Here is a 20,698-nt window from a genome sequence, read left to right as displayed (position 1 = left end):
ACCAAGAGTTGATTGAAGAAACGCCCACAAGACTGATATTCACAGAGAACCCTAAGTGAACAACGCCCGAACAGGGACTTGAACCCTGGACCCACAGATTAAAAGTCTGATGCTCTACTGAAGGAGCTTGCCAGGCTGTGAAAGGCACAGTTGGATGTTCTGGTGAAATCCTGGATGTCACCATGACATGCACCAAGCGCAGATTGATTGAAGAAACGCCAATGAGATTGACATTCACAGAGAACCCTAAGTGAACACTGTCCGAACAGGGACTTGAACCCTGGACCCTCAGATTAAAAGTCTGATGCTCTACCGACTGAGATATCCAGGCTCTGAAAGGTACAGTTGGATGTTCTGCTGAAATCCTGGATGTCACCATGACATGCACCAAGAGTTAATTGAAGAGATGCCCACAAGACTGATATTCACAGAGAACCATAAGTGAACAAAGCCCAAACAGGGACTTGAACCCTGGACCATCAGATTAAAAGTCTGATGCTCTACCGACTGAGCTATCCAGACTCTGAAAGGCAAAGCTGGATGTTCTGGTGAAATCCTGGATGTCACCATGACATGCACCAAGAGCTGATTGAAGTAACACCCAGACGACTGATATTCACAGAGAATAGTAAGTGAACAATGCCCGAACAGGGACTTGAACCCTGGACCCTCAGATTAAAAGTCTGATGCTCTACCGACTGAGCTATCCAGGCTCTGAAAGGCACTGTTGGATGTTCTGGTGAAATCCTGGATGTCACCATGACATGCACCAAGAGTTGATTGAAGAAACGCCCAGAAGAATGATATTCACAGAGAACCGTAAGTGAACACTGTCCAAACAGGGACTTGAACCCTGGACCCTACGAATAAAAGTCTGATGCTCTACCGACTGAGCTATCCAGGCTGTGAAAGACACTGTTGGATGTTCTGGTGAAATCCTGGATGTCACCATGACATGCACCAAGAGTTGATTGAAGAAACGCCCACAAGACTGATATTCACAGAGAACTGTAAGTGAACAATGCCCAAAAAGGGACTTGAACCCTGGACCCTCAGATTAAAAGTCTGATGCTCTACCATAGGAGCTTGTCAGGCTGTGAAAGGCACAGTTGGATGTTCTGGTGAAATCCTGGATGTCACCATGACATGCACCATGAGCTGATTGATTGAAGAAACGCCAACGAGATTGAAATTCACAGAGAATCCTAAGTGAACACTGTCCGAACAGGGACTTGTACGCTGGACTCTCAGATTAAAAGTCTGATGCTTTACCGACTGAGCTATCCAGGCTCTGAAAGGCAAAGCTGAATGTTCTGGTAAAATCCTGGATGTCACCATGACATGCACCAAGAGTTGATTGAAGAAACGCCCACAAGACTCATATTCACAGAGAACCCTAAGTGAACAACGCCCGAACAGGGACTTGAACCCTGGACCCTCAGATTAAAAGTCTGATTCTCTACCGAATGAGCTATCCAGGCTGTGAAAGGACTGTTGGATGTTCTGGTGAAATCCTGGATGTCACCATGACATGCACCAAGAGTTGATTGAAGAAACAGCCAGAAGAATGATATTCACAGAGAACCGCAAGTGAACAATGCCCGAACAGGGACTTGAACCCTGGACCCTCAGATTAAAAGTCTGATGCTCTACTGACTGAGCTATCCAGGCTGTGAAAGACACTGTTGAATGTTCTGCTGAAATCCTGGATGTCACCATGACATGCACCAAGAGTTGATTGAAGAAACGCCAAGAAGAATGATATTCACAGAGAACCATAAGTGAACAATGCCCGAACAGGGACTTGAACCCTGGACCCTCAGATTAAAAGTCTGATGCTCTACCGACTGAGCTATCCAGGCTCTGAAAGGCAAAACTGGATGTTCTGGTGAAATCCTGGATGTCACCATGACATGCACCAAGAGTTTATTCATGAAACGCCCAGAAGAATGATATTCACAGAGAACCCTAAGTGAACAACGCCCGAACAGGGACTTGACCCCTGGACCCTCAGATTAAAAGTCTGATGCCCTAACGAATGAGCTATCCAGGCTGTGAAAGGACTGTTGGATGTTCTGGTGAAATCCTGGATGTCACCATGACATGCACCAAGAGTTGATTGAAGAAATGCCCACAAGACTGATATTCACAGAGAACCCAAAGTGAACAAAGCCCGAACAGGGACTTGAACCCTGGACCCTCAGATTAAAAGTCTGATGCTCTACCATAGGAGCATGTCAGGCTGTGAAAGGCACAGTTGGATGTTCTGGTGAAATCCTGGATGTCACCATGACATGCACCAAGAGCTGATTGAAGAAACGCCCACAAGACTCATATTCACAGAGAACCCTAAGTGAACAACGCCCGAACAGGGACTTGAACCCTGGACCCTCAGATTAAAAGTCAAATGCTCTACCGACTGAGCTATGCAGGCTGTGAAAGGCACTGTTGGATGTTCTGGTCAAATTCTGGATGTCACCATGACATGCACCAAGAGTTTATTCATGAAACGCCCAGAAGAATGATATTCACAGAGAACCCTAAGTGAACAACGCCCGAACAGGGACTTGAACCCTGGACCCTCAGATTAAAAGTCTGATGCCCTAACGAATGAGCTATCCAGGCTGTGAAAGAACTGTTGGATGTTCTGGTGAAATCCTGGATGTCACCATGACATGCACCAAGAGTTGATTGAAGAAATGCCCACAAGACTGATATTCACAGAGAACCCAAAGTGAACAAAGCCCGAACAGGGACTTGAACCCTGGACCCTCAGATTAAAAGTCTGATGCTCTACCATAGGAGCTTGTCAGGCTGTGAAAGGCACAGTTGGATGTTCTGGTGAAATCCTGGATGTCACCATGACATGCACCAAGAGCTGATTGAAGAAACGCCCACAAGACTCATATTCACAGAGAACCCTAAGTGAACAACGCCCGAACAGGGACTTGAACAGGGACTTGAACCCTGGACCCTCAGATTAAAAGTCTGATGCTCTACCATAGGAGCTTGTCAGGCTGTGAAAGGCACAGTTGGATGTTCTGGTGAAATCCTGGATGTCACCATGACATGCACCAAGAGCTGATTGATTGAAGAAACGCCAACGAGATTGAAATTCACAGAGAATCCTAAATGAACACTGTCCGAACAGGGACTTGTACCCTGGACTCTCAGATTAAAAGTCTGATGCTTTACCGACTGAGCTATCCAGGCTCTGAAAGGCAAAGCTGAATGTTCTGGTAAAATCCTGGATGTCACCATGACATGCACCAAGAGTTGATTGAAGAAACGCCCACAAGACTCATATTCACAGAGATCCCTAAGTGAACAACGCCTGAACAGGGACTTGAACCCTGGACCCTCAGATTAAAAGTCTGATGTTCTACCGACTGAGCTATCCAGGCTCTGAAAGGCAAAGCTGGATGTTCTGGTGAAATCCTGGATGTCACCATGACATGCACCAAGAGTTGATTGAAGAAACGCCCACAAGACTGATATTCACAGAGAACCCTAAGTGAACAACGCCCGAACAGGGACTTGAACCCTGGACCCACAGATTAAAAGTCTGATGCTCTACCGAAGGAGCTTGCCAGGCTGTGAAAGGCACAGTTGGATGTTCTGGTGAAATCCTGGATGTCACCATGACATGCACCAAGAGCTGATTGATTGAAGAAACGCCAATGAGATCGACATTCACAGAGAACCCTAAGTGAACACTGTCCGAACAGGGACTTGAACCCTGGACCCTCAGATTAAAAGTCTGATGCTCTACCGACTGAGATATCCAGGCTCTGAAAGGTACAGTTGGATGTTCTGCTGAAATCCTGGATGTCACCATGACATGCACCAAGAGTTAATTGAAGAAATGCCCACAAGACTGATATTCACAGAGAACCATAAGTGAACAAAGCCCAAACAGGGACTTGAACCCTGGACCATCAGATTAAAAGTCTGATGCTCTACCGACTGAGCTATCCAGGCTCTGAAAGGCAAAGCTGGATGTTCTGGTGAAATCCTGGATGTCACCATGACATGCACCAAGAGCTGATTGAAGTAACGCCCAGAAGACTGATATTCACAGAGAATAGTAAGTGAACAATGCCCGAACAGGTACTTGACCCCTGGACCCTCAGATTAAAAGTCTGATGCTCTACCGACTGAGCTATCCAGGCTCTGAAAGGCACTGTTGGATGTTCTGGTGAAATCCTGGATGTCACCATGACATGCACCAAGAGTTGATTGAAGAAACGCCCAGAAGAATGATATTCACAGAGAACCGTAAGTGAACACTGTCCAAACAGGGACTTGAACCCTGGACCCTACGAATAAAAGTCTGATGCTCTACCGACTGAGCTATCCAGGCTGTGAAAGACACTGTTGGATGTTCTGGTGAAATCCTGGATGTCACCATGACATGCACCAAGAGTTGATTGAAGAAACGCCCACAAGACTGATATTCACAGAGAACTGTAAGTGAACAATGCCCAAAAAGGGACTTGAACCCTGGACCCTCAGATTAAAAGTCTGATGCTCTACCATAGGAGCTTGTCAGGCTGTGAAAGGCACAGTTGGATGTTCTGGTGAAATCCTGGATGTCACCATGACATGCACCAAGAGCTGATTGATTGAAGAAACGCCAACGAGATTGAAATTCACAGAGAATCCTAAATGAACACTGTCCGAACAGGGACTTGTACCCTGGACTCTCAGATTAAAAGTCTGATGCTTTACCGACTGAGCTATCCAGGCTCTGAAAGGCAAAGCTGAATGTTCTGGTAAAATCCTGGATGTCACCATGACATGCACCAAGAGTTGATTGAAGAAACGCCCACAAGACTCATATTCACAGAGATCCCTAAGTGAACAACACCTGAACAGGGACTTGAACCCTGGACCCTCAGATTAAAAGTCTGATGCTCTACCGACTGAGCTATCCAGGCTCTGAAAGGCAAAGCTGGATGTTCTGGTGAAATCCTGGATGTCACCATGACATGCACCAAGAGTTGATTGAAGAAACGCCCAGAAGAATGATATTCACAGACAACCGCAAGTGAACAATGCCCAAACAGGGACTTGAACCCTGGACCCTCAGATTAAAAGTCTGATGCTCTACCGACTGAGCTATCCAGGCTGTGAAAGACAGTGTTGAATGTTCTGCTGAAATCCTGGATGTCACCATGACATGCACCAAGAGTTGATTGAAGAAACGCCCAGAAGAATGATATTCACAGAGAACCATAAGTGAACAATGCCCGAACAGGGACTTGAACCCTGGACCCTCAGATTAAAAGTCTGATGCTCTACCGACTGAGCTATCCAGGCTCTTAAAGGCAAAGCTGGATGTTCTGGTGAAATCCTGGATGTCACCATGACATGCACCAAGAGTTTATTCATGAAACGCCCAGAAGAATGATATTCACGGAGAACCCTAAGAGAACAACGCCCGAACAGGGACTTGAACCCTGGACCCTCAGATTAAAAGTCTGATGCCCTAACGAATGAGCTATCCAGGCTGTGAAAGGACTGTTGGATGTTCTGGTGAAATCCTGGATGTCACCATGACATGCACCAAGAATTGATTGAAGAAATGCCCACAAGACAGATATTCACAGAGAACCCAAAGTGAACAACGCCCGAACAGGGACTTGAACCCTGGACCCTCAGATTAAAAGTCTGATGATCTACCATAGGAGCATGTCAGGCTGTGAAAGGCACAGTTGGATGTTCTGGTGAAATCCTGGATGTCACCATGACATGCACCAAGAGCTGATTGAAGAAACGCCCACAAGACTCATATTCACAGAGAACCCTAAGTGAACAACGCCCGAACAGGGACTTGAACCCTGGACCCTCAGATTAAAAGTCTGATGCTCTACCAACTGAGCTATCCAGGCTCTGAAGTGCAAAGCTGGATGTTCTGGTGAAATCCTGGATGTCACCATGACATGCACCAAGAGTTGATTGAAGAAATGCCCACAAGACTGATATTCACAGAGAACCCTAAGTGAACAATGCCCGAACAGGGACTTGAACCCTGGACCCTCAGACTAAAAGTCTGATGCTCTAACGACTGAGCTATCCAGGTTCTGAAAGGATAGGTGGATGTTCTGGTGAAATCCTGGATGTCACCATGACATGCACCAAGAGTTGATTGAAGAAACGCCCAGAAGAATGATATTCACAGAGAACCGTAAATGAACAATGCCCGAACAGGGACTTGAAGCCTGGACCCTCAGATTAAAAGTCTGATGCTTTACCGAATGACCTATCCAGGCTGTGAAAAGCACAGTTGGATGTTCTGGTGAAATCTTGGATGTCACCATGACATGCACCAAGAGTTGATTGAAGAAACACCCACACTGACTGAGCTATCCAGGCTCTGAAAGGAAAGCTGGATGTTCTGGTGAAATCCTGGAAGCACCCACAAGACTGATATTCACAGAGAACTGTAAGTGAAGACTGTCTGAACAGGGACTTGATCCCTGGACCCTATGAATAAAAGTCTGATGCTTTACCAACTGAGCTACCCAGGCTGTGAAAGACACAGTTGGATATACTGGTGAAATCCTGGATGTCACCATGACATGCACCAAGATCTGATTGATTGAAGAAACACCCATTAGATTGACATTCACAGAGAGCCCTAAGTGAACACTGCCTGAACAGGGACTTGAAACCTGGACCCTCAGATTAAAAGTCTGATGCTCTACCAACTGAGCTATCCAGGCTCTGAAAGGCAAAGCTGAATGTTCTGGTAATATCCTGGATGTCACCATGACATGCACCAAGAGTTGATTGAAGAAACGCCCACAAGACTGATATTCACAGAGAACCCTAAGTGAACAACGCCCGAACAGGGACTTGAACCCTGGACCCTCAGATTAAAAGTCAAATGCTCTACCGACTGAGCTATGCAGGCTGTGAAAGGCACTGTTGGATGTTCTGGTCAAATTCTGGATGTCACCATGACATGCACCAAGAGTTTATTCATGAAACGCCCAGAAGAATGATATTCACAGAGAACCCTAAGTGAACAACGCCCGAACAGGGACTTGAACCCTGGACCCTCAGATTAAAAGTCTGATGCCCTAACGAATGAGCTATCCAGGCTGTGAAAGAACTGTTGGATGTTCTGGTGAAATCCTGGATGTCACCATGACATGCACCAAGAGTTGATTGAAGAAATGCCCACAAGACTGATATTCACAGAGAACCCAAAGTGAACAAAGCCCGAACAGGGACTTGAACCCTGGACCCTCAGATTAAAAGTCTGATGCTCTACCATAGGAGCTTGTCAGGCTGTGAAAGGCACAGTTGGATGTTCTGGTGAAATCCTGGATGTCACCATGACATGCACCAGGAGCTGATTGAAGAAACTCCCACAAGACTCATATTCACAGAGAACCCTAAGTGAACAACGCCCGAACAGGGACTTGAACCCTGGACCCTCAGATTAAAAGTCTGATGCTCTACCGACTGAGCTATCCAGGCTGTGAAAGGCACTGTTGGATGTTCTGGTGAAATCCTGGATGTCACCATGACATGCACCAAGAGTTGATTGAAGAAACGCCCAGAAGAAAGATATTCACAGAGAACCGTAAGTGAACACTGTCCAAACAGGGACTTGAACCCTGGACCCTATGAATAAAAGTCTGATGCTCTACCGACTGAGCTATCCAGGCTGTGAAAGGACTGTTGGATGATCTGGTGAAATCGTGGATGTCACCATGACATGCACCAAGAGTTGATTGAAGAAACGCCCACAAGACTGATATTCACAGAGAACTGTAAGTGAACAAAGCCCAAACAGGGACTTGAACCCTGGACCCTCAGATTAAAAGTCTGATGCTCTACCATAGGAGCTTGTCAGGCTGTGAAAGGCACAGTTGGATGTTCTGGTGAAATCCTGGATGTCACCATGACATGAACCAAGAGCTGATTGATTGAAGAAACGCCAACGAGATTGAAATTCACAGAGAATCCTAAATGAACACTGTCCGAACAGGGACTTGTACCCTGGACTCTCAGATTAAAAGTCTGATGCTTTACCGACTGAGCTATCCAGGCTCTGAAAGGCAAAGCTGAATGTTCTGGTAAAATCCTGGATGTCACCATGACATGCACCAAGAGTTGATTGAAGAAACGCCCACAAGACTCATATTCACAGAGATCCCTAAGTGAACAACGCCTGAACAGGGACTTGAACCCTGGACCCTCAGATTAAAAGTCTGATGCTCTACCGACTGAGCTATCCAGGCTCTGAAAGGCAAAGCTGGATGTTCTGGTGAAATCCTGGATGTCACCATGACATGCACCAAGAGTTGATTGAAGAAACGCCCAGAAGAATGATATTCACAGACAACCGCAAGTGAACAATGCCCGAACAGGGACTTGAACCCTGGACCCTCAGATTAAAAGTCTGATGCTTTACCGACTGAGCTATCCAGGCTGTGAAAGACAGTGTTGAATGTTCTGCTGAAATCCTGGATGTCACCATGACATGCACCAAGAGTTGATTGAAGAAACGCCCAGAAGAATGATATTCACAGAGAACCATAAGTGAACAATGCCCGAACAGGGACTTGAACCCTGGACCCTCAGATTAAAAGTCTGATGCTCTACCGACTGAGCTATCCAGGCTCTGAAAGGCAAAGCTGGATGTTCTGGTGAAATCCTGGATGTCACCATGACATGCACCAAGAGTTTATTCATGAAACGCCCAGAAGAATGATAGTCACAGAGAACCCTAAGTGAACAACGCCCGAACAGGGACTTGAACCCTGGACCCTCAGATTAAAAGTCTGATGCCCTAACGAATGAGCTATCCAGGCTGTGAAAGGACTGTTGGATGTTCTGGTGAAATCCTGGATGTCACCATGACATGCACCAAGAATTGATTGAAGAAATGCCCACAAGACAGATATTCACAGAGAACCCAAAGTGAACAACGCCCGAACAGGGACTTGAACCCTGGACCCTCAGATTAAAAGTCTGATGCTCTACCATAGGAGCATGTCAGGCTGTGAAAGGCACAGTTGGATGTTCTGGTGAAATCCTGGATGTCACCATGACATGCACCAAGAGCTGATTGAAGAAACGCCCACAAGACTCATATTCACAGAGAACCCTAAGTGAACAACGCCCGAACAGGGACTTGAACCCTGGACCCTCAGATTAAAAGTCTGATGCTCTACCAACTAAGCTATCCAGGCTCTGAAGAGCAAAGCTGGATGTTCTGGTGAAATCCTGGATGTCACCATGACATGCACCAAGAGTTGATTGAAGAAATGCCCACAAGACTGATATTCACAGAGAACCCTAAGTGAACAATGCCCGAACAGGGACTTGAACCCTGGACCCTCAGACTAAAAGTCTGATGCTCTAACGACTGAGCTATCCAGGTTCTGAAAGGATAGGTGGATGTTCTGGTGAAATCCTGGATGTCACCATGACATGCACCAAGAGTTGATTGAAGAAACGCCCAGAAGAATGATATTCACAGAGAACCGTAAATGAACAATGCCCGAACAGGGACTTGAAGCCTGGACCCTCAGATTAAAAGTCTGATGCTTTACCGAATGACCTATCCAGGCTGTGAAAAGCACAGTTGGATGTTCTGGTGAAATCTTGGATGTCACCATGACATGCACCAAGAGTTGATTGAAGAAACACCCACACTGACTGAGCTATCCAGGCTCTGAAAGGAAAGCTGGATGTTCTGGTGAAATCCTGGAAGCACCCACAAGACTGATATTCACAGAGAACTGTAAGTGAACACTGTCTGAACAGGGACTTGATCCCTGGACCCTATGAATAAAAGTCTGATGCTTTACCAACTGAGCTACCCAGGCTGTGAAAGACACAGTTGGATATACTGGTGAAATCCTGGATGTCACCATGACATGCACCAAGATCTGATTGATTGAAGAAACACCCATTAGATTGACATTCACAGAGAGCCCTAAATGAACACTGCCTGAACAGGGACTTGAAACCTGGACCCTCAGATTAAAAGTCTGATGCTCTACCAACTGAGCTATCCAGGCTCTGAAAGGCAAAGCTGAATGTTCTGGTAATATCCTGGATGTCACCATGACATGCACCAAGAGTTGATTGAAGAAACGCCCACAAGACTGATATTCACAGAGAACCCTAAGTGAACAACGCCCGAACAGGGACTTGAACCCTGGACCCACAGATTAAAAGTCTGATGCTCTACCGAAGGAGCTTGCCAGGCTGTGAAAGGCACAGTTGGATGTTCTGGTGAAATCCTGGATGTCACCATGACATGCACCAAGAGCTGATTGAAGAAACGCCCACAAGACTCATATTCACAGAGAACCCTAAGTGAACAACGCCCGAACAGGGACTTGAACCCTGGACCCTCAGATTAAAAGTCTGATGCTCTACCAACTGAGCTATCCAGGCTCTGAAGGGCAAAGCTGGATGTTCTGGTGAAATCCTGGATGTCACCATGACATGCACCAAGAGTTGATTGAAGAAATGCCCACAAGACTGATATTCACAGAGAACCCTAAGTGAACAATGCCCGAACAGGGACTTGAACCCTGGACCCTCAGACTAAAAGTCTGATGCTCTAACGACTGAGCTATCCAGGTTCTGAAAGGATAGGTGGATGTTCTGGTGAAATCCTGGATGTCACCATGACATGCACCAAGAGTTGATTGAAGAAACGCCCAGAAGAATGATATTCACAGAGAACCGTAAATGAACAATGCCCGAACAGGGACTTGAAGCCTGGACCCTCAGATTAAAAGTCTGATGCTTTACCGAATGACCTATCCAGGCTGTGAAAAGCACAGTTGGATGTTCTGGTGAAATCTTGGATGTCACCATGACATGCACCAAGAGTTGATTGAAGAAACACCCACACTGACTGAGCTATCCAGGCTCTGAAAGGAAAGCTGGATGTTCTGGTGAAATCCTGGAAGCACCCACAAGACTGATATTCACAGAGAACCCTAAGTGAACAATGCCCGAACAGGGACTTGAACCCTGGACCCTCAGACTAAAAGTCTGATGCTCTAACGACTGAGCTATCCAGGTTCTGAAAGGATAGGTGGATGTTCTGGTGAAATCCTGGATGTCACCATGACATGCACCAAGAGTTGATTGAAGAAACGCCCAGAAGAATGATATTCACAGAGAACCGTAAATGAACAATGCCCGAACAGGGACTTGAAGCCTGGACCCTCAGATTAAAAGTCTGATGCTTTACCGAATGACCTATCCAGGCTGTGAAAAGCACAGTTGGATGTTCTGGTGAAATCTTGGATGTCACCATGACATGCACCAAGAGTTGATTGAAGAAACACCCACACTGACTGAGCTATCCAGGCTCTGAAAGGAAAGCTGGATGTTCTGGTGAAATCCTGGAAGCACCCACAAGACTGATATTCACAGAGAACTGTAAGTGAACAATGCCCAAACAGGGACTTGAACCCTGGACCCTCAGATTAAAAGTCTGATGCTCTACCATAGGAGCTTGTCAGGCTGTGAAAGGCGCTGTTGGATGTTCTGCTGAAATCCTGGATGTCACCATGACATGCACCAAGAGTTGATTGAAGAAACGCCCAGAAGAATGATATTCACAGAGAACCATAAGTGAACAATGCCCGAACAGGGACTTGAACCCTGGACCCTCAGATTAAAAGTCTGATGCTCTACCGACTGAGCTATCCAGGCTGTGACAGATGCTGTTGGATGTTCTGCTGAAATCCTGGATGTCACCATGACATGCACCAAGAGTTGAATAAAGAAAGGCCCACAAGACTGATATTCACAGACAACTGTAAGTGAACAATGCCCAAACAGGGACTTGAACCCTGGACCCTCAGATTAAAAGTCTGATGCTCTACCATAGGAGCTTGTCAGGCTGTGAAAGGCACAGTTGGATGTTCTGGTGAAATCCTGGATGTCACCATGACATGCACCAAGAGTTGATTGAAGAAACGCCCAGAAGAATGATATTCACAGAGAACCGCAAGTGAACAACGCCCGAACAGGGACTTGAACCCTGGACCCTCAGATTAAAAGTCTGATGCTCTACCGACTGAGCTATCCAGGCTCTGAAAGGCAAAGCTGGATGTTCTGGTGAAATCCTGGATGTCACCATGACATGCACCAAGAGTTTATTCATGAAACGCCCAGAAGAATGATATTCACAGAGAACCCTAAGTGAACAACGCCCGAACAGGGACTTGAACCCTGGACCCTCAGATTAAAAGTCTGATGCCCTAACGAATGAGCTATCCAGGCTGTGAAAGGACTGTTGGATGTTCTGGTGAAATCCTGGATGTCACCATGACATGCACCAAGAGTTGATTGAAGAAACGCCCACAAGACTGATATTCACAGACAACTGTAAGTGAACAATGCCCAAACAGGGACTTGAACCCTGGACCCTCAGATTAAAAGTCTGATGCTCTACCATAGGAGCTTGTCAGGCTGTGAAAGGCGCTGTTGGATGTTCTGCTGAAATCCTGGATGTCACCATGACATGCACCAAGAGTTGATTGAAGAAACGCCCAGAAGAATGATATTCACAGAGAACCATAAGTGAACAATGCCCGAACAGGGACTTGAACCCTGGACCCTCAGATTAAAAGTCTGATGCTCTACCGACTGAGCTATCCAGGCTGTGAAAGGCACAGTTGGATGTTCTGGTGAAATCCTGGATGTCACCATGACATGCACCAAGAGTTGATTGAAGAAACACTCAAATGACTGATATTCACAGAGAACCCTAAGTGAACAACGCCCGAACAGGGACTTGAACCCTGCACCCTCAGATTAAAAGTCTGATGCTCTAATGACTGAGCTATCCAGACTCTGAAAGGCAAAGCTGGATGTTCTGGTGAAATCCTGGATGCCACCATGACATGCACCAATAGTTGATTGTAGAAATGCCCACAAGACTGATATTCACAGAGAACCATAAGTGAACAATGCCCGAACAGGGACTTGAACCCTGGACCATCAGATTAAAAGTCTGATGCTCTACCGACTGAGCTATCCAGGCTCTGAAAGGCAAAGCTGGATGTTCTGGTGAAATCCTGGATGTCACCATGACATGCACCAAGAGTTTATTCATGAAACGCCCAGAAGAATGATATTCACAGAGAACCCTAAGTGAACAACGCCCGAACAGGGACTTGAACCCTGGACCATCAGATTAAAAGTCTGATGCTCTGCCGAATGAGCGATCCAGGCTGTGAAGAACACAGTTGGATGTTCTGGTGAAATCCTGGATGTCACCATGACATGCACCAAGAGTTGATTCATGAAACGCCCAGAAGAATGATATTCACAGAGAACCCTAAGTGAACAACGCCCGAACAGGGACTTGAACCCTGGACCCTCAGATTAAAAGTCTGATGCCCTAACGAATGAGCTATCCAGGCTGTGAAAGGACTGTTGGATGTTCTGGTGAAATCCTGGATGTCACCATGACATGCACCAAGAGTTGATTGAAGAAATGCCCACAAGACAGATATTCACAGAGAACCCAAAGTGAACAAAGCCCGAACAGGAACTTGAACCCTGGACCCTCAGATTAAAAGTCTGATGCTCTACCATAGGAGCTTGTCAGGCTGTGAAAGGCACAGTTGGATGTTCTGGTGAAATCCTGGATGTCACCATGACATGCACCAAGAGTTGATTGAAGAAACGCCCAGATGAATGATATTCACAGAGAACCCTAAGTGAACAACGCCCGAACAGGGACTTGAACCCTGCACCCTCAGATTAAAAGTCTGATGCTCTACCGACTGAGCTATACAGGCTCTGAAAGGCAAAGCTGGATGTTCTGGTGAAATCCTGGATGTCACCATGACATGCACCAAGAGTTTATTCATGAAACGCCCAGAAGAATGATATTCACAGAGAACCCTAAGTGAACAACGCCCGAACAGGGACTTGAACCCTGGACCCTCAGATTAAAAGTCTGATGCCCTAACGAATGAGCTATCCAGGCTGTGAAAGGACTGTTGGATGTTCTGGTGAAATCCTGGATGTCACCATGACATGCACCAAGAGTTGATTGAAGAAATGCCCACAAGACTGATATTCACAGAGAACCCTAAGTGAACAACGCCCGAACAGGGACTTGAACCCTGGACCATCAGATTAAAAGTCTGATGCTCTGCCGAATGAGCGATCCAGGCTGTGAAGGACACAGTTGGATGTTCTGGTGAAATCCTGGATGTCACCATGACATGCACCAAGAGTTGATTGAAGAAACGCCCGCAAGACTGATATTCACAGACAACTGTAAGTGAACAATGCCCAAACAGGGACTTGAACCCTGGACCCTCAGATTAAAAGTCTGATGCTCTACCATAGGAGCTTGTCAGGCTGTGAAAGGCGCTGTTGGATGTTCTGCTGAAATCCTGGATGTCACCATGACATGCACCAAGAGTTGATTGAAGAAACGCCCAGAAGAAAGATATTCACAGAGAACCATAAGTGAACAATGCCCGAACAGGGACTTGAACCCTGGACCCTCAGATTAAAAGTCTGATGCTCTACCGACTGAGCTATCCAGGCTGTGACAGATGCTGTTGGATGTTCTGCTGAAATCCTGGATGTCACCATGACATGCACCGAGAGTTGAATAAAGAAACGCCCACAAGACTGATATTCACAGACAACTGTAAGTGAACAATGCCCAAACAGGGACTTGAACCCTGGACCCTCAGATTAAAAGTCTGATGCTCTACCATAGGAGCTTGTCAGGCTGTGAAAGGCACAGTTGGATGTTCTGGTGAAATCCTGGATGTCACCATGACATGCACCAAGAGTTGATTGAAGAAACGCCCAGAAGAATGATATTCACAGAGAACCGTAAGTGAACACTGTCCTAACAGGGACTTGAACCCTGGACCCTCAGATTAAAAGTCTGATGCTCTACCGACTGAGCTATCCAGGCTCTGAAAAGCAAAGCTGGATGTTTTGGTGAAATCCTAGATGTCACCATGACATGCACCAAGAGTTGAATAAAGAAACGCCCAGAAGAATGATATTCACAGAGAACCGTAAGTGACCAATGCCCGAACAGAGACTTGAACCCTGGACCCTCAGATTAAAAGTCTGATGCTCTACAGACTGAGCTACCCAGGCTCTGAAAGGCAAAGCTGGATGTTCTGGTGAAATCCTGGATGTCACCATGACATGCACCAAGAGTTGATTGAAGAAACGCCCAGAAGAATGATATTCACAGAGAACCATAAGTGAACAATGCCCGAACAGGGACTTGAACCCTGGACCCTCAGATTAAAAGTCTGATGCTCTACCGACTGAGCTATCCAGGCTGTGAAAGGCACAGTTGGATGTTCTGGTGAAATCCTGGATGTCACCATGACATGCACCAAGAGTTGATTGAAGAAACGCTCAAATGACTGATATTCACAGAGAACCCTAAGTGAACAACGCCCGAACAGGGACTTGAACCCTGCACCCTCAGATTAAAAGTCTGATGCTCTAATGACTGAGCTATCCAGACTCTGAAAGGCAAAGCTGGATGTTCTGGTGAAATCCTGGATGCCACCATGACATGCACCAATAGTTGATTGTGGAAATGCCCACAAGACTGATATTCACAGAGAACCATAAGTGAACAATGCCCGAACAGGGACTTGAACCCTGGACCATCAGATTAAAAGTCTGATGCTCTACCGACTGAGCTATCCAGGCTGTGAAAGGCACAGTTGGATGTTCTGGTGAAATCCTGGATGTCACCATGACATGCACCAAGAGTTGATTGAAGAAACGCTCAAATGACTGATATTCACAGAGAACCCTAAGTGAACAACGCCCGAACAGGGACTTGAACCCTGCACCCTCAGATTAAAAGTCTGATGCTCTAATGACTGAGCTATCCAGACTCTGAAAGGCAAAGCTGGATGTTCTGGTGAAATCCTGGATGTCACCATGACATGCACCAAGAGTTGATTGAAGAAACGCTCAAATGACTGATATTCACAGAGAACCCTAAGTGAACAACACCCGAACAGGGACTTGAACCCTGCACCCTCAGATTAAAAGTCTGATGCTCTAATGACTGAGCTATCCAGACTCTGAAAAGCAAAGCTGGATGTTCTGGTGAAATCCTGGATGCCACCATGACATGCACCAATAGTTGATTGTAGAAATGCCCACAAGACTGATATTCACAGAGAACCATAAGTGAACAATGCCCGAACAGGGACTTGAACCCTGGACCATCAGATTAAAAGTCTGATGCTCTACCGACTGAGCTATCCAGGCTCTGAAAGGCAAAGCTGGATGTTCTGGTGAAATCCTGGATGTCACCATGACATGCACCAAGAGTTTATTCATGAAACGCCCAGAAGAATGATATTCACAGAGAACCCTAAGTGAACAACGCCCGAACAGGGACTTGAACCCTGGACCCTCAGATTAAAAGTCTGATGCTCTACCGACTGAGCTATCCAGGCTCTGAAAGGCAAAGCATGATGTTCTGGTGAAATCCTGGATGTCACCATGACATGCACCAAGAGTTTATTCATGAAACGCCCAGAAGAATGATATTCACAGAGAACCCTAAGTGAACAACGCCCGAACAGGGACTTGAACCCTGGACCCTCAGATTAAAAGTCTGATGCCCTAACAAATGAGCTATCCAGGCTGTGAAAGGACTGTTGGATGTTCTGGTGAAATCCTGGATGTCACCATGACATGCACCAAGAGTTGATTGAAGAAATGCCCACAAGACAGATATTCACAGAGAACCCAAAGTGAACAAAGCCCGAACAGGGACTTGAACCCTGGACCCTCAGATTAAAAGTCTGATGTTCTACAATAGGAGCATGTCAGGCTGTGAAAGGCACAGTTGGATGTTCTGGTGAAATCCTGGATGTCACCATGACATGCACCAAGAGCTGATTGAAGAAACGCCCACAAGACTCATATTCACAGAGAACCCTAAGTGAACAACGCCCGAACAGGGACTTGAACCCTGGACCCTCAGATTAAAAGTCTGATGCTCTACCGACTGAGCTATCCAGGCTGTGAAAGGCACTGTTGGATGTTCTGGTGAAATCCTGGATGTCACCATGACATGCACCAAGAGTTTATTCATGAAACGCCCAGAAGAATGATATTCACAGAGAACCCTAAGTGAACAACGCCCGAACAGGGACTTGAACCCTGGACCCTCAGATTAAAAGTCTGATGCCCTAACGAATGAGCTATCCAGGCTGTGAAAGGACTGTTGGATGTTCTGGTGAAATCCTGGATGTCACCATGACATGCACCAAGAGTTGATTGAAGAAACGCCCAGAAGAATGATATTCAAAGAAAACCGCAAGTGAACAATGCCCGAACAAGGACTTGAACCCTGGACCCTCAGATTAAAAGTCTGAAACTCTACCGACTGAGCTATCCAGGCTGTGAAAGACGCTGTTGGATGTTCTGCTGAAATCCTGGATGTCACCATGACATGCACCAAGAGTTGATTGAAGAAACGCCCAGAAGAATGATATTCACAGAGAACCATAAGTGAACAATGCCCGAATAGGGACTTGAACCCTGGACCCTCAGATTAAAAGTCTGATGCTCTACCGACTGAGCTATCCAGGCTGTGAAAGGCATAGTTGGATGTTCTGGTGAAATCCTGGATGTCACCATGACATGCACCAAGAGTTGATTGAAGAAACGCTCAAATGACTGATATTCACAGAGAACCCTAAGTGAACAACGCCCGAACAGGGACTTGAACCCTGCACCCTCAGATTAAAAGTCTGATGCTCTAACGACTGAGCTATCCAGACTCTGAAAGGCAAAGCTGGATGTTCTGGTGAAATCCTGGATGCCACCATGACATGCACCAATAGTTGATTGTAGAAATGCCCACAAGACTGATATTCACAGAGAACCATAAGTGAACAATGCCCGAACAGGGACTTGAACCCTGGACCATCAGATTAAAAGTCTGATGCTCTACCGACTAAGCTATCCAGGCTCTGAAAGGCAAAGCTGGATGTTCTGGTGAAATCCTGGATGTCACCATGACATGCACCAAGAGTTTATTCATGAAACGCCCAGAAGAATGATATTCACAGAGAACCCTAAGTGAACAACGCCCGAACAGGGACTTGAACCCTGGACCATCAGATTAAAAGTCTGATGCTCTGCCGAATGAGCGATCCAGGCTGTGAAGGACACAGTTGGATGTTCTGGTGAAATCCTGGATGTCACCATGACATGCACCAAGAGTTGATTCATGAAACGCCCAGAAGAATGATATTCACAGAGAACCCTAAGTGAACAACGCCCGAACAGGGACTTGAACCCTGGACCCTCAGATTAAAAGTCTGATGCTCTGCCGAATGAGCTATCCAGGCTGTGAAAGACACAGTTGGATGTTCTGGTGAAATCCTGGATATCACCATGACATGCACCAAGAGTTGATTGAAGAAACGCCCACAAGACTGATATTCATAGACAACTGTAAGTGAACAATGCCCAAACAGGGACTTGAACCCTGGACCCTCAGATTAAAAGTCTGATGCTCTACCATAGGAGCTTGTCAGGCTGTGAAAGGTGCAGTTGGATGTTCTGGTGAAATCCTGGATGTCACCATGACATGCACCAAGAGCTGATTGAAGAAACGCCCACAAGATTCATATTCACAGAGATCCTTAAGTGAACAACGCCCGAACAGGGACTTGAACCCTGGACCCTCAGATTAAAAGTCTGATGCTCTACCGACTGAGCTATCCAGGCTGTGAAAGGCACTGTTGGATGTTCTGGTGAAATCCTGGATGTCACCATGACATGCACCAAGAGTTGATTGAAGAAACGCCCAGAAGAATGATATTCACAGACAACCGCAAGTGAACAATGCCCGAACAGGGACTTGAACCCTGGACCCTCAGATTAAAAGTCTGATGCTCTACCGACTGAGCTATCCAGGCTGTGAAAGACGCTGTTGGATGTTCTGCTGAAATCCTGGATGTCACCATGACATGCACCAAGAGTTGATTGAAGAAACGCCCAGAAGAATGATATTCACAGAGAACCATAAGTGAACAATGCCCGAACAGGGACTTGAACCCTGGACCCTCAGATTAAAAGTCTGATGCTCTACCGACTGAGCTATCCAGGCTGTGAAAGGCACAGTTGGATGTTCTGGTGAAATCCTGGATGTCACCATGACATGCACCAAGAGTTGATTGAAGAAACGCTCAAATGACTGATATTCACAGAGAACCCTAAGTGAACAACGCCCGAACAGGGACTTGAACCCTGCACCCTCAGATTAAAAGTCTGATGCTCTAACGACTGAGCTATCCAGACTCTGAAAGGCAAAGCTGGATGTTCTGGTGAAATCCTGGATGCCACCATGACATGCACCAACAGTTGATTGTAGAAATGCCCACAAGACTGATATTCACAGAGAACCATAAGTGAACAATGCCCGAACAGGGACTTGAACCCTGGACCATCAGATTAAAAGTCTGATGCTCTACCGACTGAGCTATCCAGGCTCTGAAAGGCAAAGCTGGATGTTCTGGTGAAATCCTGGATGTCACCATGACATGCACCAAGAGTTTATTCATGAAACGCCCAGAAGAATGATATTCACAGAGAACCCTAAGTGAACAACGCCCGAACAGGGACTTGAACCCTGGACCATCAGATTAAAAGTCTGATGCTCTGCCGAATGAGCGATCCAGGCTGTGAAGGACACAGTTGGATGTTCTGGTGAAATCCTGGATGTCACCATGACATGCACCAAGAGTTGATTCATGAAACGCCCAGAAGAATGATATTCACAGAGAACCCTAAGTGAACAACGCCCGAACAGGGACTTGAACCCTGGACCCTCAGATTAAAAGTCTGATGCCCTAACGAATGAGCTATCCAGGCTGTGAAAGGACTGTTGGATGTTCTGGTGAAATCCTGGATGTCACCATGACATGCACCAAGAGTTGATTGAAGAAATGCCCACAAGACAGATATTCACAGAGAACCCAAAGTGAACAAAGCCCGAACAGGGACTTGAACTCTGGACCCTCAGATTAAAAGTCTGATGCTCTACCATAGGAGCATGTCAGGCTGTGAAAGGCACAGTTGGATGTTCTGGTGAAATCCTGGATGTCACCATGACATGCACCAAGAGCTGATTGAAGAAACGCCCACAAGACTCATATTCACAGAGAACCCTAAGTGAACAACGCCCGAACAGGGACTTGAACCCTGGACCCTCAGATTAAAAGTCTGATGCTCTACCGACTGAGCTGTCCAGGCTCTGAATGGCAAAGCTGGATGTTCTGGTGAAATCCTGGATGTCACCATGACATGCACCAAGAGTTTATTCATGAAACGCCCAGAAGAATGATATTCACAGAGAACCCTAAGTGAACAACGCCCGAACAGGGACTTGAACCCTGGACCCTCAGATTAAAAGTCTGATGCCCTAACGAATGAGCTATCCAGGCTGTGAAAGACGCTGTTGGATGTTCTGCTGAAATCCTGGATGTCACCATGACATGCACCAAGAGTTGATTGAAGAAACGCCCAGAAGAATGATATTCACAGAGAACCATAAGTGAACAATGCCCGAACAGGGACTTGAACCCTGGACCCTCAGATTAAAAGTCTGATGCTCTACCGACTGAGCTATCCAGGCTGTGAAAGGCACAGTTGGATG

General features: G+C 46.4%; 77 non-coding genes across 77 annotated transcripts; all 77 read right to left on the bottom strand.

Moving 5' to 3' along the window:
- Nucleotides 1–258: 258 nt before the first annotated feature.
- On the bottom strand, nt 259–331 carry trnak-uuu (transfer RNA lysine (anticodon UUU)). Its single transcript has one exon. It is a non-coding gene; the product is annotated as a tRNA-Lys (tRNA).
- A 118-nt stretch (nt 332–449) lies between these two features.
- trnak-uuu (transfer RNA lysine (anticodon UUU)) lies at nt 450–522 on the bottom strand. The gene has a single exon. It is a non-coding gene; the product is annotated as a tRNA-Lys (tRNA).
- A 118-nt stretch (nt 523–640) lies between these two features.
- On the bottom strand, nt 641–713 carry trnak-uuu (transfer RNA lysine (anticodon UUU)). Its single transcript has one exon. It is a non-coding gene; the product is annotated as a tRNA-Lys (tRNA).
- Nucleotides 714–831: 118 nt separating this feature from the next.
- Nucleotides 832–904, bottom strand: trnak-uuu (transfer RNA lysine (anticodon UUU)). The gene has a single exon. It is a non-coding gene; the product is annotated as a tRNA-Lys (tRNA).
- Nucleotides 905–1,408: 504 nt separating this feature from the next.
- On the bottom strand, nt 1,409–1,481 carry trnak-uuu (transfer RNA lysine (anticodon UUU)). The gene has a single exon. It is a non-coding gene; the product is annotated as a tRNA-Lys (tRNA).
- A 117-nt stretch (nt 1,482–1,598) lies between these two features.
- trnak-uuu (transfer RNA lysine (anticodon UUU)) lies at nt 1,599–1,671 on the bottom strand. Its single transcript has one exon. It is a non-coding gene; the product is annotated as a tRNA-Lys (tRNA).
- Nucleotides 1,672–1,789: 118 nt separating this feature from the next.
- trnak-uuu (transfer RNA lysine (anticodon UUU)) lies at nt 1,790–1,862 on the bottom strand. Its single transcript has one exon. It is a non-coding gene; the product is annotated as a tRNA-Lys (tRNA).
- Nucleotides 1,863–2,361: 499 nt separating this feature from the next.
- On the bottom strand, nt 2,362–2,434 carry trnak-uuu (transfer RNA lysine (anticodon UUU)). The gene has a single exon. It is a non-coding gene; the product is annotated as a tRNA-Lys (tRNA).
- Nucleotides 2,435–2,552: 118 nt separating this feature from the next.
- On the bottom strand, nt 2,553–2,625 carry trnak-uuu (transfer RNA lysine (anticodon UUU)). Its single transcript has one exon. It is a non-coding gene; the product is annotated as a tRNA-Lys (tRNA).
- A 515-nt stretch (nt 2,626–3,140) lies between these two features.
- trnak-uuu (transfer RNA lysine (anticodon UUU)) lies at nt 3,141–3,213 on the bottom strand. Its single transcript has one exon. It is a non-coding gene; the product is annotated as a tRNA-Lys (tRNA).
- Nucleotides 3,214–3,331: 118 nt separating this feature from the next.
- On the bottom strand, nt 3,332–3,404 carry trnak-uuu (transfer RNA lysine (anticodon UUU)). Its single transcript has one exon. It is a non-coding gene; the product is annotated as a tRNA-Lys (tRNA).
- Nucleotides 3,405–3,717: 313 nt separating this feature from the next.
- On the bottom strand, nt 3,718–3,790 carry trnak-uuu (transfer RNA lysine (anticodon UUU)). The gene has a single exon. It is a non-coding gene; the product is annotated as a tRNA-Lys (tRNA).
- A 118-nt stretch (nt 3,791–3,908) lies between these two features.
- trnak-uuu (transfer RNA lysine (anticodon UUU)) lies at nt 3,909–3,981 on the bottom strand. Its single transcript has one exon. It is a non-coding gene; the product is annotated as a tRNA-Lys (tRNA).
- A 118-nt stretch (nt 3,982–4,099) lies between these two features.
- Nucleotides 4,100–4,172, bottom strand: trnak-uuu (transfer RNA lysine (anticodon UUU)). Its single transcript has one exon. It is a non-coding gene; the product is annotated as a tRNA-Lys (tRNA).
- A 118-nt stretch (nt 4,173–4,290) lies between these two features.
- Nucleotides 4,291–4,363, bottom strand: trnak-uuu (transfer RNA lysine (anticodon UUU)). The gene has a single exon. It is a non-coding gene; the product is annotated as a tRNA-Lys (tRNA).
- A 313-nt stretch (nt 4,364–4,676) lies between these two features.
- On the bottom strand, nt 4,677–4,749 carry trnak-uuu (transfer RNA lysine (anticodon UUU)). Its single transcript has one exon. It is a non-coding gene; the product is annotated as a tRNA-Lys (tRNA).
- A 118-nt stretch (nt 4,750–4,867) lies between these two features.
- Nucleotides 4,868–4,940, bottom strand: trnak-uuu (transfer RNA lysine (anticodon UUU)). The gene has a single exon. It is a non-coding gene; the product is annotated as a tRNA-Lys (tRNA).
- Nucleotides 4,941–5,058: 118 nt separating this feature from the next.
- On the bottom strand, nt 5,059–5,131 carry trnak-uuu (transfer RNA lysine (anticodon UUU)). The gene has a single exon. It is a non-coding gene; the product is annotated as a tRNA-Lys (tRNA).
- Nucleotides 5,132–5,249: 118 nt separating this feature from the next.
- Nucleotides 5,250–5,322, bottom strand: trnak-uuu (transfer RNA lysine (anticodon UUU)). The gene has a single exon. It is a non-coding gene; the product is annotated as a tRNA-Lys (tRNA).
- A 118-nt stretch (nt 5,323–5,440) lies between these two features.
- Nucleotides 5,441–5,513, bottom strand: trnak-uuu (transfer RNA lysine (anticodon UUU)). The gene has a single exon. It is a non-coding gene; the product is annotated as a tRNA-Lys (tRNA).
- Nucleotides 5,514–5,821: 308 nt separating this feature from the next.
- On the bottom strand, nt 5,822–5,894 carry trnak-uuu (transfer RNA lysine (anticodon UUU)). Its single transcript has one exon. It is a non-coding gene; the product is annotated as a tRNA-Lys (tRNA).
- Nucleotides 5,895–6,012: 118 nt separating this feature from the next.
- On the bottom strand, nt 6,013–6,085 carry trnak-uuu (transfer RNA lysine (anticodon UUU)). Its single transcript has one exon. It is a non-coding gene; the product is annotated as a tRNA-Lys (tRNA).
- A 570-nt stretch (nt 6,086–6,655) lies between these two features.
- On the bottom strand, nt 6,656–6,728 carry trnak-uuu (transfer RNA lysine (anticodon UUU)). The gene has a single exon. It is a non-coding gene; the product is annotated as a tRNA-Lys (tRNA).
- Nucleotides 6,729–6,846: 118 nt separating this feature from the next.
- trnak-uuu (transfer RNA lysine (anticodon UUU)) lies at nt 6,847–6,919 on the bottom strand. The gene has a single exon. It is a non-coding gene; the product is annotated as a tRNA-Lys (tRNA).
- Nucleotides 6,920–7,037: 118 nt separating this feature from the next.
- trnak-uuu (transfer RNA lysine (anticodon UUU)) lies at nt 7,038–7,110 on the bottom strand. Its single transcript has one exon. It is a non-coding gene; the product is annotated as a tRNA-Lys (tRNA).
- Nucleotides 7,111–7,418: 308 nt separating this feature from the next.
- trnak-uuu (transfer RNA lysine (anticodon UUU)) lies at nt 7,419–7,491 on the bottom strand. Its single transcript has one exon. It is a non-coding gene; the product is annotated as a tRNA-Lys (tRNA).
- A 118-nt stretch (nt 7,492–7,609) lies between these two features.
- trnak-uuu (transfer RNA lysine (anticodon UUU)) lies at nt 7,610–7,682 on the bottom strand. The gene has a single exon. It is a non-coding gene; the product is annotated as a tRNA-Lys (tRNA).
- Nucleotides 7,683–7,994: 312 nt separating this feature from the next.
- trnak-uuu (transfer RNA lysine (anticodon UUU)) lies at nt 7,995–8,067 on the bottom strand. The gene has a single exon. It is a non-coding gene; the product is annotated as a tRNA-Lys (tRNA).
- Nucleotides 8,068–8,185: 118 nt separating this feature from the next.
- trnak-uuu (transfer RNA lysine (anticodon UUU)) lies at nt 8,186–8,258 on the bottom strand. The gene has a single exon. It is a non-coding gene; the product is annotated as a tRNA-Lys (tRNA).
- A 118-nt stretch (nt 8,259–8,376) lies between these two features.
- trnak-uuu (transfer RNA lysine (anticodon UUU)) lies at nt 8,377–8,449 on the bottom strand. The gene has a single exon. It is a non-coding gene; the product is annotated as a tRNA-Lys (tRNA).
- Nucleotides 8,450–8,567: 118 nt separating this feature from the next.
- On the bottom strand, nt 8,568–8,640 carry trnak-uuu (transfer RNA lysine (anticodon UUU)). The gene has a single exon. It is a non-coding gene; the product is annotated as a tRNA-Lys (tRNA).
- Nucleotides 8,641–8,758: 118 nt separating this feature from the next.
- trnak-uuu (transfer RNA lysine (anticodon UUU)) lies at nt 8,759–8,831 on the bottom strand. Its single transcript has one exon. It is a non-coding gene; the product is annotated as a tRNA-Lys (tRNA).
- A 308-nt stretch (nt 8,832–9,139) lies between these two features.
- trnak-uuu (transfer RNA lysine (anticodon UUU)) lies at nt 9,140–9,212 on the bottom strand. The gene has a single exon. It is a non-coding gene; the product is annotated as a tRNA-Lys (tRNA).
- Nucleotides 9,213–9,330: 118 nt separating this feature from the next.
- On the bottom strand, nt 9,331–9,403 carry trnak-uuu (transfer RNA lysine (anticodon UUU)). The gene has a single exon. It is a non-coding gene; the product is annotated as a tRNA-Lys (tRNA).
- Nucleotides 9,404–9,973: 570 nt separating this feature from the next.
- On the bottom strand, nt 9,974–10,046 carry trnak-uuu (transfer RNA lysine (anticodon UUU)). Its single transcript has one exon. It is a non-coding gene; the product is annotated as a tRNA-Lys (tRNA).
- Nucleotides 10,047–10,355: 309 nt separating this feature from the next.
- Nucleotides 10,356–10,428, bottom strand: trnak-uuu (transfer RNA lysine (anticodon UUU)). The gene has a single exon. It is a non-coding gene; the product is annotated as a tRNA-Lys (tRNA).
- A 118-nt stretch (nt 10,429–10,546) lies between these two features.
- trnak-uuu (transfer RNA lysine (anticodon UUU)) lies at nt 10,547–10,619 on the bottom strand. Its single transcript has one exon. It is a non-coding gene; the product is annotated as a tRNA-Lys (tRNA).
- A 375-nt stretch (nt 10,620–10,994) lies between these two features.
- On the bottom strand, nt 10,995–11,067 carry trnak-uuu (transfer RNA lysine (anticodon UUU)). Its single transcript has one exon. It is a non-coding gene; the product is annotated as a tRNA-Lys (tRNA).
- Nucleotides 11,068–11,633: 566 nt separating this feature from the next.
- trnak-uuu (transfer RNA lysine (anticodon UUU)) lies at nt 11,634–11,706 on the bottom strand. The gene has a single exon. It is a non-coding gene; the product is annotated as a tRNA-Lys (tRNA).
- A 309-nt stretch (nt 11,707–12,015) lies between these two features.
- On the bottom strand, nt 12,016–12,088 carry trnak-uuu (transfer RNA lysine (anticodon UUU)). Its single transcript has one exon. It is a non-coding gene; the product is annotated as a tRNA-Lys (tRNA).
- Nucleotides 12,089–12,206: 118 nt separating this feature from the next.
- Nucleotides 12,207–12,279, bottom strand: trnak-uuu (transfer RNA lysine (anticodon UUU)). The gene has a single exon. It is a non-coding gene; the product is annotated as a tRNA-Lys (tRNA).
- Nucleotides 12,280–12,587: 308 nt separating this feature from the next.
- Nucleotides 12,588–12,660, bottom strand: trnak-uuu (transfer RNA lysine (anticodon UUU)). The gene has a single exon. It is a non-coding gene; the product is annotated as a tRNA-Lys (tRNA).
- A 118-nt stretch (nt 12,661–12,778) lies between these two features.
- trnak-uuu (transfer RNA lysine (anticodon UUU)) lies at nt 12,779–12,851 on the bottom strand. Its single transcript has one exon. It is a non-coding gene; the product is annotated as a tRNA-Lys (tRNA).
- Nucleotides 12,852–12,969: 118 nt separating this feature from the next.
- On the bottom strand, nt 12,970–13,042 carry trnak-uuu (transfer RNA lysine (anticodon UUU)). Its single transcript has one exon. It is a non-coding gene; the product is annotated as a tRNA-Lys (tRNA).
- A 118-nt stretch (nt 13,043–13,160) lies between these two features.
- Nucleotides 13,161–13,233, bottom strand: trnak-uuu (transfer RNA lysine (anticodon UUU)). The gene has a single exon. It is a non-coding gene; the product is annotated as a tRNA-Lys (tRNA).
- A 118-nt stretch (nt 13,234–13,351) lies between these two features.
- Nucleotides 13,352–13,424, bottom strand: trnak-uuu (transfer RNA lysine (anticodon UUU)). The gene has a single exon. It is a non-coding gene; the product is annotated as a tRNA-Lys (tRNA).
- A 308-nt stretch (nt 13,425–13,732) lies between these two features.
- trnak-uuu (transfer RNA lysine (anticodon UUU)) lies at nt 13,733–13,805 on the bottom strand. Its single transcript has one exon. It is a non-coding gene; the product is annotated as a tRNA-Lys (tRNA).
- A 118-nt stretch (nt 13,806–13,923) lies between these two features.
- Nucleotides 13,924–13,996, bottom strand: trnak-uuu (transfer RNA lysine (anticodon UUU)). The gene has a single exon. It is a non-coding gene; the product is annotated as a tRNA-Lys (tRNA).
- Nucleotides 13,997–14,113: 117 nt separating this feature from the next.
- trnak-uuu (transfer RNA lysine (anticodon UUU)) lies at nt 14,114–14,186 on the bottom strand. The gene has a single exon. It is a non-coding gene; the product is annotated as a tRNA-Lys (tRNA).
- Nucleotides 14,187–14,495: 309 nt separating this feature from the next.
- Nucleotides 14,496–14,568, bottom strand: trnak-uuu (transfer RNA lysine (anticodon UUU)). The gene has a single exon. It is a non-coding gene; the product is annotated as a tRNA-Lys (tRNA).
- Nucleotides 14,569–14,877: 309 nt separating this feature from the next.
- trnak-uuu (transfer RNA lysine (anticodon UUU)) lies at nt 14,878–14,950 on the bottom strand. Its single transcript has one exon. It is a non-coding gene; the product is annotated as a tRNA-Lys (tRNA).
- Nucleotides 14,951–15,068: 118 nt separating this feature from the next.
- Nucleotides 15,069–15,141, bottom strand: trnak-uuu (transfer RNA lysine (anticodon UUU)). The gene has a single exon. It is a non-coding gene; the product is annotated as a tRNA-Lys (tRNA).
- A 118-nt stretch (nt 15,142–15,259) lies between these two features.
- Nucleotides 15,260–15,332, bottom strand: trnak-uuu (transfer RNA lysine (anticodon UUU)). The gene has a single exon. It is a non-coding gene; the product is annotated as a tRNA-Lys (tRNA).
- Nucleotides 15,333–15,450: 118 nt separating this feature from the next.
- Nucleotides 15,451–15,523, bottom strand: trnak-uuu (transfer RNA lysine (anticodon UUU)). The gene has a single exon. It is a non-coding gene; the product is annotated as a tRNA-Lys (tRNA).
- Nucleotides 15,524–15,641: 118 nt separating this feature from the next.
- Nucleotides 15,642–15,714, bottom strand: trnak-uuu (transfer RNA lysine (anticodon UUU)). Its single transcript has one exon. It is a non-coding gene; the product is annotated as a tRNA-Lys (tRNA).
- Nucleotides 15,715–15,832: 118 nt separating this feature from the next.
- trnak-uuu (transfer RNA lysine (anticodon UUU)) lies at nt 15,833–15,905 on the bottom strand. The gene has a single exon. It is a non-coding gene; the product is annotated as a tRNA-Lys (tRNA).
- Nucleotides 15,906–16,214: 309 nt separating this feature from the next.
- trnak-uuu (transfer RNA lysine (anticodon UUU)) lies at nt 16,215–16,287 on the bottom strand. Its single transcript has one exon. It is a non-coding gene; the product is annotated as a tRNA-Lys (tRNA).
- A 118-nt stretch (nt 16,288–16,405) lies between these two features.
- trnak-uuu (transfer RNA lysine (anticodon UUU)) lies at nt 16,406–16,478 on the bottom strand. The gene has a single exon. It is a non-coding gene; the product is annotated as a tRNA-Lys (tRNA).
- Nucleotides 16,479–16,596: 118 nt separating this feature from the next.
- Nucleotides 16,597–16,669, bottom strand: trnak-uuu (transfer RNA lysine (anticodon UUU)). Its single transcript has one exon. It is a non-coding gene; the product is annotated as a tRNA-Lys (tRNA).
- A 308-nt stretch (nt 16,670–16,977) lies between these two features.
- Nucleotides 16,978–17,050, bottom strand: trnak-uuu (transfer RNA lysine (anticodon UUU)). Its single transcript has one exon. It is a non-coding gene; the product is annotated as a tRNA-Lys (tRNA).
- A 118-nt stretch (nt 17,051–17,168) lies between these two features.
- On the bottom strand, nt 17,169–17,241 carry trnak-uuu (transfer RNA lysine (anticodon UUU)). The gene has a single exon. It is a non-coding gene; the product is annotated as a tRNA-Lys (tRNA).
- Nucleotides 17,242–17,358: 117 nt separating this feature from the next.
- On the bottom strand, nt 17,359–17,431 carry trnak-uuu (transfer RNA lysine (anticodon UUU)). Its single transcript has one exon. It is a non-coding gene; the product is annotated as a tRNA-Lys (tRNA).
- Nucleotides 17,432–17,549: 118 nt separating this feature from the next.
- trnak-uuu (transfer RNA lysine (anticodon UUU)) lies at nt 17,550–17,622 on the bottom strand. The gene has a single exon. It is a non-coding gene; the product is annotated as a tRNA-Lys (tRNA).
- A 118-nt stretch (nt 17,623–17,740) lies between these two features.
- Nucleotides 17,741–17,813, bottom strand: trnak-uuu (transfer RNA lysine (anticodon UUU)). Its single transcript has one exon. It is a non-coding gene; the product is annotated as a tRNA-Lys (tRNA).
- A 118-nt stretch (nt 17,814–17,931) lies between these two features.
- Nucleotides 17,932–18,004, bottom strand: trnak-uuu (transfer RNA lysine (anticodon UUU)). Its single transcript has one exon. It is a non-coding gene; the product is annotated as a tRNA-Lys (tRNA).
- A 118-nt stretch (nt 18,005–18,122) lies between these two features.
- Nucleotides 18,123–18,195, bottom strand: trnak-uuu (transfer RNA lysine (anticodon UUU)). The gene has a single exon. It is a non-coding gene; the product is annotated as a tRNA-Lys (tRNA).
- A 118-nt stretch (nt 18,196–18,313) lies between these two features.
- trnak-uuu (transfer RNA lysine (anticodon UUU)) lies at nt 18,314–18,386 on the bottom strand. Its single transcript has one exon. It is a non-coding gene; the product is annotated as a tRNA-Lys (tRNA).
- Nucleotides 18,387–18,695: 309 nt separating this feature from the next.
- trnak-uuu (transfer RNA lysine (anticodon UUU)) lies at nt 18,696–18,768 on the bottom strand. The gene has a single exon. It is a non-coding gene; the product is annotated as a tRNA-Lys (tRNA).
- Nucleotides 18,769–18,886: 118 nt separating this feature from the next.
- On the bottom strand, nt 18,887–18,959 carry trnak-uuu (transfer RNA lysine (anticodon UUU)). The gene has a single exon. It is a non-coding gene; the product is annotated as a tRNA-Lys (tRNA).
- A 118-nt stretch (nt 18,960–19,077) lies between these two features.
- trnak-uuu (transfer RNA lysine (anticodon UUU)) lies at nt 19,078–19,150 on the bottom strand. Its single transcript has one exon. It is a non-coding gene; the product is annotated as a tRNA-Lys (tRNA).
- A 118-nt stretch (nt 19,151–19,268) lies between these two features.
- On the bottom strand, nt 19,269–19,341 carry trnak-uuu (transfer RNA lysine (anticodon UUU)). The gene has a single exon. It is a non-coding gene; the product is annotated as a tRNA-Lys (tRNA).
- A 118-nt stretch (nt 19,342–19,459) lies between these two features.
- trnak-uuu (transfer RNA lysine (anticodon UUU)) lies at nt 19,460–19,532 on the bottom strand. Its single transcript has one exon. It is a non-coding gene; the product is annotated as a tRNA-Lys (tRNA).
- Nucleotides 19,533–19,650: 118 nt separating this feature from the next.
- trnak-uuu (transfer RNA lysine (anticodon UUU)) lies at nt 19,651–19,723 on the bottom strand. The gene has a single exon. It is a non-coding gene; the product is annotated as a tRNA-Lys (tRNA).
- A 118-nt stretch (nt 19,724–19,841) lies between these two features.
- trnak-uuu (transfer RNA lysine (anticodon UUU)) lies at nt 19,842–19,914 on the bottom strand. The gene has a single exon. It is a non-coding gene; the product is annotated as a tRNA-Lys (tRNA).
- Nucleotides 19,915–20,222: 308 nt separating this feature from the next.
- On the bottom strand, nt 20,223–20,295 carry trnak-uuu (transfer RNA lysine (anticodon UUU)). Its single transcript has one exon. It is a non-coding gene; the product is annotated as a tRNA-Lys (tRNA).
- Nucleotides 20,296–20,413: 118 nt separating this feature from the next.
- trnak-uuu (transfer RNA lysine (anticodon UUU)) lies at nt 20,414–20,486 on the bottom strand. Its single transcript has one exon. It is a non-coding gene; the product is annotated as a tRNA-Lys (tRNA).
- Nucleotides 20,487–20,604: 118 nt separating this feature from the next.
- trnak-uuu (transfer RNA lysine (anticodon UUU)) lies at nt 20,605–20,677 on the bottom strand. The gene has a single exon. It is a non-coding gene; the product is annotated as a tRNA-Lys (tRNA).
- Between the last annotated feature and the right edge of the window lie 21 nt (nt 20,678–20,698).

The sequence above is a fragment of the Paramormyrops kingsleyae genome, chromosome 1 (genome assembly GCF_048594095.1).
Source record: "Paramormyrops kingsleyae isolate MSU_618 chromosome 1, PKINGS_0.4, whole genome shotgun sequence".
Lineage (NCBI taxonomy): Eukaryota > Metazoa > Chordata > Actinopteri > Osteoglossiformes > Mormyridae > Paramormyrops > Paramormyrops kingsleyae.
This window is presented reverse-complemented; position numbering and strand designations above follow the sequence as displayed.